We start from the raw sequence: 9,412 nt of genomic DNA on the forward strand, positions 1-9,412 counted from the left end.
ACAGTAATAGGTTCAAAGCCATCTTTCACACTTACCTCGACCCTCTCCTTGCTGGAATATTTGCTCAACTGTAGACTCAGGGCAGAATCTTTCTGCATCCATCTCCATAGCCAGGCAAGCTTGGCAGATTGCACAACCCCTCGCAGCACAGTACAAGAGCAATGCAGGTGACACCCGGACATGACTTGGTATTGCATGTCATGGAGGAATTAAAATAGGGAGATGTGCTAGGCAGAATCCCAAAGTGGCTCAAGACTCTTGACCCCTGGTGTATATCCTTGCAGAGTCCCCTTCCCTGGAGTGTCAATAGGATGGGTTTCATTTTGGTTATTAGGTAAAATGAGGAAGAGGTTTGGTAGATACAATGAAGGTCCCAAACCAGCTGTCTTTGAGTTACTCCAAAGGAAGTTTATCCTGAGTGAGTCTGACCAAATCAGGTGAGCCCTTTAAAGGGACCTGGCACTTCATAAGGAAGAGATTTAAAGTACAGAAGATTCTCCTGCTGGCTTTGAAGAATTAGTCTGCCACATGAGCCAGCCTAGAGAGGGAGCAACTTGACAAGGAACTGTAGGCTTCTAGGAACTGAGAGTGGGCCCCAGCCAACAGCCAGCAAGAAAATGGGGGTCTCAACCACACAATCACAAGGGGATGACTCCTGTCAACAACCAGTGAGCTTAGCGTAAGACCCCGAACCTCAGATGGGACCCCAGCCCAGACGACACCTTGATTCTAGCCTGGTGAGACCCTGACCAGAGAACCCAGTTAACCCGTGTCCAGACTTCTGACCACAGAAAGTGGGAGATAATAGATGTGTACAGCTTTAAGTCTCTAAATGTGCGGTAATATGTTTTGCAATAACTACATGCAATGCAAAGTGTGTGCAGGAGTGAGAAACCCATTTGGCCATCCCTGTCATTTTCTCTTGAGAGCCTGCATTTTCTGTGGCATTGCAGTAAAAAAAATCAATGTCCTCCTTTGCTCAGAAGGGAAGGGAAGTGTAAATTTTGGCAGGGTCTCGTGGAGATATAGCCCCCCAGGTGCTTGGTGAGTAGAAAGAAATAGATAAGTGGGTTCTATTATCTTCACTATCCTGCGGAGGCCAAGGAGAAGAAGCAGGCTCTGAGGTCTAGACCCACGTACCTCCCTACCAGTCTAGATCTGGCAGCTTCTGGGTCCAGAGCTAAGAAGAGAGGTCCAGACTGAATATGGCTTTAGGAGGCATCTGCATATGGATGGTAATGAATCTGCAGTGGATGTCTCCATTGCCAGAAAGATTGTGAATGGTGAGAACAGAGATGTGGGAAAGAATCCTGGAAAACACCTACACTTACATTTAAGAAACAGCCAGAAAAGAGCAGACTGGCAAAGCCAACTGAAGTGGAGCCATGCAGGGGCAGGAAGGAAGTGGGGAGGGTGTGATGTCACGAGAGGCAAGGAAGAGAGGAGAGAGAAAGGGAGGATCCAAAGAACTAAACACGGTGGAGAGGCAGGTACGGTGCAGACCTGAGAAGGGCTTATTCAACTTAAGGTTGATGAGGTTGTCAGAGATCTTGGCCAGAGCAGTTTCAGAGGAGTATTGGGGCAGGAGCCAGAGCGAGGTGATGTGACGGGTAAATACAGTACGGAGTAAGGATGGAGCATCATTCTTTCAAGAACTTTGGGGCTTCCCTGGTGGTGCAGTGGATAAGAATCCGCCTGCCAATGCAGCGGACACGGGTTCGAGCCCTGGTCCGGGAAGATCCCACATGCCACGGAGCAACTAAGCCCGTGTGCCACAACTACTGAGCCCACGTGCCACAACTACTGAAGCCCACGTGCCTAGAGCCTGTGCTCCACAACAAGAGAAGCCACCGCAATGAGAAGCCCGTGCACCGCAATGAAGAGTAGCCCCCGCTCGCCGCAACTAGAGAAAGCCCGCGTGCAGCAACGAAGACCCAATGCAGCCAAAAATAAATAAAATTTAATCTTTAAAAAAAAAAGAGACAGAACTTTGTGCAGGGTGGGGAGAGACAGGAGGAGGAGGACAGTGAGGGACTGTGTTTGGGGGGAGCAAGAATTGGTTTGAATTCTGACGTGAAGGAGTCAATATAGATGGAGAAGGTTTCCACCAAGAAGGACTCTTGTTCCCTAAGCCCAGGTCTTTTACAATATCTGCAAGCCTTTTGAGACGATGAGGGAGAATTTGGGATTGGTAAAGGGATAGGTGGGCTTTAAATTGTTTCTAGAGCCACATTTCTGTTCTTGTGAAGACTTGATTTGTAAGACAGTACAGTTTTTAATTCCTCAAAAAAAAAAACTGGGCTGCAACTTGAATGAAATAAGGTGCTTACCCACTTATCCAACTACATATCTGAAATTTACTTCTTTGTATCAGAGAGAAGGTCTTCAACTAAGATGGAAATCAAAAGAAGAAAAATAGAAACATAACATATTTTTCTCTTATGTATTTATAAACTTTCCAGAGCACCTACTGTGTGTAAGGCCCCGGCTGCGTTGGATACTGTAGTTGGGGAGGGGTGGAGAAAGGTTGCAATTCGAGGTTAATAATTTTCCACCCTATTCTTAGAAACATCTTCAAAGCCATGCTAACAGGTTGGCTCTGGTAGATAAGGTGCCATCAACCCTTGCCTCTGATGTTATTTGGTACTCAGTCTTCTAGACATTGTTCCACTAATTGGCTTCCCAGAGCTGCTTGCTTGGCTCTGCCAGGGGGTGATTAACAGGCTGTGCTGATGCGGCTCCCAGCCCTCCCGAGGGGTAGCACGTGAGCTGGAGCCCTTGGAAAGCTGGGGGCCGGAGAGGGTCCTTCCTAAGGCCAGAGCATCCCATGGTTCCGGAGGCCTGAGGCTAAATTCCATGCAAGGGGCCCTTGTGCTTAATTTTTTCTCTGCGTTGACCTATCCTGGGAAAGACTTGGGACAAAGTACCGTTGTTTAGCTTGTGGACACAAGAAAAAAACAGAAAGACATGGCTAAGAAGGGAATGGGGCATTCTAAGCTTGGGCTTCTCAAACTATCTGTATAAAGGTTTGTTTTGTTTAATTTCTTGGTGTAGACTCACTTCCTGTCATTGGACCCGTAACACATTGTTCAGGGACATGCCTTGGTTCAACGACCTGGCTTTGGTCAATTTCTTCTTTTAATAGTGATGCTAATTTGGATGCCTTACCCATGACCTTTGGATGCCTTACCCATGACGGGGGGCGGGGGGGGGGGTTGTTGGTCAACCGTGTTTACCTTCAGAACCCAGCGAGCTCAGGTCAGAGCCTTTATTTCCAGAGACTCTGTCTCACCCTGCTTCCAGTGAGTTTCCAGGGAAACAGGCCCCCAGACAAGGATTTGAGTGCTAGGAGATTACTGGGAAATGACGCCAGAAAGAATTGTTAAGAGATTGGGCAAATGAAATGAGGCAGGGAAGGAGTCACTAAGAGGGGGCATGATAAGCAAGTCATCATGGGGGCAACTGGCCTTGGTCCTGCTGGGGGAGGTTCTGAGAAATCGGGGGACACTCACCTCGAAGTCAGTGCACTCAGGGGCACAGGGTTTGCTGTTAATGCAAAGCTGCCATGCACAGGTTGAGAGCTGCTGGTGGTAATCCTTCCTCACTTCCTGCCTGCAGGCTCCAGTGTGCAGAGAGCTTCCAGGCAAGAACAAGCAGGGAGCTTGGGCTGGAACAGCTGGACAAGGACGGAGTCAGCAGCCTGTGCTATGCGTGCAGCCTCCAGGTGCAGTGCCATCATGCCTGCGTTTTCCTTTTGCTCCATGCCCATCGGATAGTTTGGAATTATCTATTTCCTTGTTTCTTTCATAGAGTCTAGGACCTAGACTTTGAGCTCCTCTAAGGCAGAGGCTGTTCCCTCGATCTCTGAACCTCATCGTAGAGTGTGGTCTTTAGTACCCAGAAGATGAGGAATGCATGACTCTGACCCTCACAACACCCCAGGGTGGGATTGCTCTTATCCTCATTTTATAGATGAAGAAACCGAGGCTCTGACAGTGCTGTGACCTGCGCAAGGTTATGTAGCTAACCAGTAGCAGACTCAGGTCTCCCACTTCCAAATCCTGGTTCTTCTTTGTCTGATTACAGCTACCTAGAACTTTCATTTCCATTCCTTACCCCCATGCCACTCTAACATGCACACACCTACACACACTTTTGACTCCCAATCTGTACATACTTGATACCTTTTTTTTTTTTTTTTTTTTTTTTTTTGGAAGCAGGCATGGCTTTCTTGACAGAAGAGAAGCCGTTTTTCACCTAAGCCATTTTGTGATCTAAGCCTGGCCACAGTGCTTGCCCTGGAACAGGTCTCAGTAATTCATGATCTTAAGGGAACAAAAGAATGCAGGAACAAACTGTTACCAGGCAAGAGAAGTAACAACAGCAAAGATAATGTATCAGTTGTGAAGACTCCCAGTCTCTTTCAATGGTATGGTAAAGATTAGCCTGAAGCGCCCAACCCCAGATCAACTGGAACCTAAGAGATGATGATGTTGACCTTTTCTGACCCTCCTGACTTCAGTCAACTAAAGCTCTGACTCTGTTGACAGCCCAAGCTCCTTCATGAACATGCATGTACATGAACATGCATGAAGCTTAAAACTTCCCCAGTACAGCTGTTTGGAGAGACAGTGCTTTGGGAAATTTCCCCGATATTGTCCTCACTTGCTGCAAGTAACAAATCCTTCCTTCTTCTGCTCTTTGGCTTGGTTGTGTCTTTTGGCTCGACACCCACCAAGAGGTGAACCCAGTTTTCGGGTAACAAGAATATTCTTGATAGATATTTACAGGTTGCAAACCCGGCCGGGGTCTGTGGAGTTGTCCATCTTGAGGCCGTTCAGGATGGCCCCCAATGGACTTCACAATATAAAAGGAAGGGAAGGAGAGTGGCTTCAGCTCTATCTCCCTCAGGCTCACCGTGAACTGTCCCCTGCAGTCATACCCACCCTGTATCTCCTGAAGGTGTTTTGGATTTCGGTGACTCTTAGCAGGCTTAGCTGTGCCTGTTGGCTTTTTTCCTGGCAGGACTTCTTTGTTTTGTTTTGAATGTTTGAATTTTATTTTGTTTGTTTTCTTATACAACAGGCTCTTATTCGTTATCTCTTTTCTACATATCAGTGTATACATGTCAATCGCAGTCTCCCAATTCACCCCACCCCCACCCCCCTGCTGCCACTTTCCCCCCTTGGGGTGTCCATACGTTTGTTCTCTACATCTGTGTCTCTATTTCTACCCAGCAAACCAGTTCATCTGTACCATTTTTCTAGGTTCGACATATATGCGTTAATATACGATATTTGTTTTTCTCTTTCTGATTTACTTTGCTCTGTATGACAGTCTCTAGATCCATCCACGTCTCTACAAATGACCCAATTTCGTTCCTTTTTATGGCTGAGTAATACTCCATTGTATATTATAGCTTCACATTTTTTCCCAAATGACAATTTCCTGCTTATTATTTGTATATAGTAGAAAACAAAATCATTGTCTATCATGTGCAGCTGAAAGGAAATATTATGTATAATAACTCTTAAAAGGATGCACATTAAATATGTTAAAGGAATAAAATAACAGGCAATAACACTTTTTTATTTGAAAAGCATGATTTTGCTTACTTTTTTTTGAATTGTATTTTATTTATCTTTTTATACAGCAGGTTCTTATTAGTCATCCATTTTATCCACACCAGTGTATACATGTCAATCCCAATCTCCCAATTCATCACACCCACATCCCCACCCCCTGCCACTTTCCCCCCTTGGTGTCCATAGGTTTGTTCTCTAAATCTGTGTCTCTATTTCTACCCAGCAAACCAGTTCATCTGTACCATTTTTCTAGGTTCGACATATATGCGTTAATATACGATATTTGGTTTTCTCTTTCTGACCCTGGAAGGACTTCTGAAGCTTGCTTCTGAGTGCAGGCCCTGTTCCTGGTCCTACCACTCTCTCCATCGCTCTGCTCTCCTGCCACACTGGGCTTCTGGGAATTCCTCAACCAATGTCTTGCTGTCCCCACCCTAGGGACTTTGCACATGCTATTCCCTCTGCCTGGAAAGCAGTTCCCTTGCTCCTGCCTAATTACCTGTACCCCCTCCACTGATCAGCTCTGGTGTCTTCCTGAGGGAAGACTTGCTCCGCATCCTTTTGCCTCCTTCACCCTCCACACCTGAGTGAGCCCTCTTACACTCGCTCACCTGGAAACTGTGCTGCTTTCCTCTTGGCAATTATTCCAGCTTAAAAGTGGACACTGTTGGGCTTCCCTGGTGGCGCAGTGGTTGAGAATCCGCCTGCCGATGCAGGGGACACGGGTTCGAGCCCTGGTCCGGGAAGATCCCACATGCCGCGGAGCAACTGGGCCCGTGAGCCACAACTACTGAGCCTGCGCGTCCGGAGCCTGTGCTCCGCAACAAGAGAGGCCGCGACAGTGAGGGGCCCGCGCACCGCGATGGAGAGTGGCCCCCGCTCGCCACAACTAGAGAAAGCCCTTGCCCAGAGACGAAGACCCAACACAGCCAAAAATAAATAAATAAATAAACAAATGTGGGGTTTAAAAAAAAAAGTGGACACTATTTATTGGCATCATCTGTGGGCAGGACAACTTCCCCTTTTAGAGTCTAAATTCCCTGAGAGGAAGGAACAATGTCTGGTTTTGCTCAGCACTTCAGCTCAGAGCTGGTGTTCAAATATTTGGATTGCATGAATGGATTAATGATCAAATTAAAAGCTAATCCTCACCAGCTCCTCCCAAGATAACCATTATTAATCTCATTTTACAGATAAGGAGGCAGAAACTCAGAAGGTTTGGGCTTGCCTAAGGCCAAACAGCTTTTGAGGATGGCAGCTCAGCATTTGGATTTAGAGCTGCCTGATTTCAACAGCTTGGGGGCCTTGGGGAAGAAGGTTGGATGGAGTCATTTAGGGAAATTTGAGTCCTACCTGTTTGTTTTCTTTGTTGATGCTCATGAAATTATTTAGTTCTCTGTGTTGATAGGAAACTGAGATGCAAGCAACCCTAGACTGGAGGAATGAAGATCCTGACAAGGTGAGGCTCGGTCTTGGTCTGTCATGGGAGTCAATGAAGTGGGGCGCCAGGTGTTTACTCTAACAGTTCTACCAAGAGACCTGAACAGCAACACGATGCGAGCGATTTCCTTGCACAAAAATGGTTGTGTGTTGTGTGTGTGTGTGTGTGTGTGTGTGTTGTGTTGTGTTTTGCTCTTTTATCTTGAGGGAACTGCATTCTTTGCTTGAATAATTGGTAGGATACAAAGTAAGCAGGCTGGGGACTTCCCTGGTGGACATGCAGCGGGTGCGGGTTCGATCCCTGGTTGGGGAGCTAAGATTCCACAAGCGGCATGGCGTGACCAAAAGAAAAATAATAATAATAATAAAAGAAATAAATGCAAAGTAAGCAGGTTGGAAACTCACTGCTCTTGTAGGCAATTATTAGCCTAGGAGTTGAGAGATGGGGGCTCTGGGTGCAGCAGTGTCAGACCCCTCCTCTATCCACCACCCATCACCCTCGGTACGCATATCAGCTGTCTGACCCCAGGCCCATTCTGACTGGAAACTAAAATGAACTAATCAGCCTCAGCCCCTCCACCATCCTGCTCAGATTTACCCCACCTCCACGCCTGCCGCAGCTGGGCAGTGCCAACTTGCATGTGCAAAAAGAACCTAAATGATGAGCACTGAAAACCACGTGTTAGAAAGGGAGCTGTTCCTTAAGGACTCATTACTTTGTAGACACAGTCTTTAACACCTGCCGTGCCCCAGCATTTTGTATCTGTTTAACTTTGTTTATCCCCGAAGACTGAACACACAGAGCCCCGGCTTAAGTCTGAAGAGTTGTCCCTATTGGGCTTAACAAGCCGCTGCTTTTGACCAGCTTACTATGAGTGTCATTGCTTTCAGCGCCCCATTCCACTGATCTTCACAGAATAATATTATGGAAAGATCAATAGAACTATGTTTTTATTTTATTTATATACTTATTTATATATTTTTTAAAGGTGGTTTTTTTAAAATTTTATTCATTTATTTATTTTTGGCTGCATTGGGTCTTCGTTGCTGAGCGTGGGTTTTCTCTAGTTGCCCTGAGCGGGGGCTACTCTTCGTTGCGGTGCGCGGGCTTCTCATTGCGGTGGCTTCTCTTGTTGTGGAGCACAGATCCAGGCGCGCGGGCTTCAGTGGTTGTGGCTCGCGGGCTCTAGAGCGCAGGCTCAGTAGTTGTGGCGCACGGGCTTGGTTGCTCCGCGGCATGTGGGATCTTCCCGGACCAGGGCTTGAACCCGTGTCCCCTGCATTGGCAGGCGGATTCTTAACCACTGCGCCACCAGGGAAGCCCTAGAACCATGTTTTAAAATTAAAAAAAAAAAGTTGTTCTAACAGCAAAACCTTTTTTTTTTTTTTTTTTTCCAAGTGATATCTTACAGGGAACCTCAGTATAGAGGTCAATGTGGGCAGAACTGCTGGTGTTGTAGGGTTTCAGTGGACCTGGAGGCCAGCCCAGGCCAATCCAGCTCTAGGGAGCAGTGGGAGAGCCGTCACTCTCAAATAATCACTCGAGTCCACTTGCAGCCAAGTTTGTAGAACAAAGGTGTCGACTGTTGAAACTGAGCTCTCACACAGCAGGCAGGACCCCCATGTCCTGCCCTGAAATGTTTGTTTGTGGTCCCCAGACCTTCTGATGTGTGAATGTGTCTGCCTTTGGTGGTCATGAGCGTCAGTGTATAATTCATGGAAATGGACCCAGTGCTGGAAAGAACATACAAGCAAGGCCACCTGCAGTAGGTGGCCGGGGTGTGATCATTTTAAATTCTCAACCCGCATCCGTTCTTCTCTCCCTACCTACCATGTTCCCATTCTAATAACTGGGGTTCTGTGGCCATGGTCTTTACTCTCACCCTCATGACCCTGTTAATGAATGTCAGTTCTAACATCTGGGGTCAGCAGAGCCCTGGTCCCTGCTTCCCAGTCTGCTTCTCAGCTGCCTGAGACCCCGGTTTCCGACTAAAACTGGAGGCTGGGCCTTATCTGTCTCTGCCCACCTCCTTGGATCCAATGCCTAGCCTCCTGAGATGGTTATAAAGTGCATAAATCAGGGATGGACTTACAGTTGGCATTCAATATCATTTGACATTTTTGTTGTTGTCGTTATTTTTACTTCTTAAAAATTCTGACTCCTATTTCGTGCAATCCTGGAACCAGTGAAAATCATGTTTCACCCTCTTGGGATCATGAGGTCAGCTTTACTTTAACGGTAATGGCATGACATGGCATAGTCGTATGCACTTAATCTCTATTACAGCCCTCATGAGGGATTTATTGATTTTTTTTTTTTTTTTTTTTTTTTTTTTTTGCGTTAGGGGGGCTTCTCACTGTTGTGGCCCCCCCCCGTCCGGGGCCCC

General features: G+C 46.8%; 1 protein-coding gene across 32 annotated transcripts in view; it reads left to right on the forward strand.

The window, feature by feature from the left end:
- The window catches only part of ZFAT (zinc finger and AT-hook domain containing), a 264,652-nt gene that overhangs the window by 78,124 nt on the left and 177,116 nt on the right, over nucleotides 1-9,412 (forward strand). For 30 of the 32 annotated variants that reach the window (XR_008619456.1, XR_008619457.1, XR_003683319.2 and 27 more), the window contains one exon: nucleotides 6,994-7,044. The exons of the other annotated variants lie outside the window; for them this stretch is intronic. The gene's annotated coding sequence lies outside the window, so the exon portion shown is untranslated. The remainder of the gene's footprint in view (nucleotides 1-6,993; nucleotides 7,045-9,412) is intronic. 32 annotated transcript variants of the gene reach the window in all.

Source organism: Physeter macrocephalus, chromosome 15 (genome assembly GCF_002837175.3).
Source record: "Physeter macrocephalus isolate SW-GA chromosome 15, ASM283717v5, whole genome shotgun sequence".
Classification (NCBI taxonomy): domain Eukaryota; kingdom Metazoa; phylum Chordata; class Mammalia; order Artiodactyla; family Physeteridae; genus Physeter; species Physeter macrocephalus.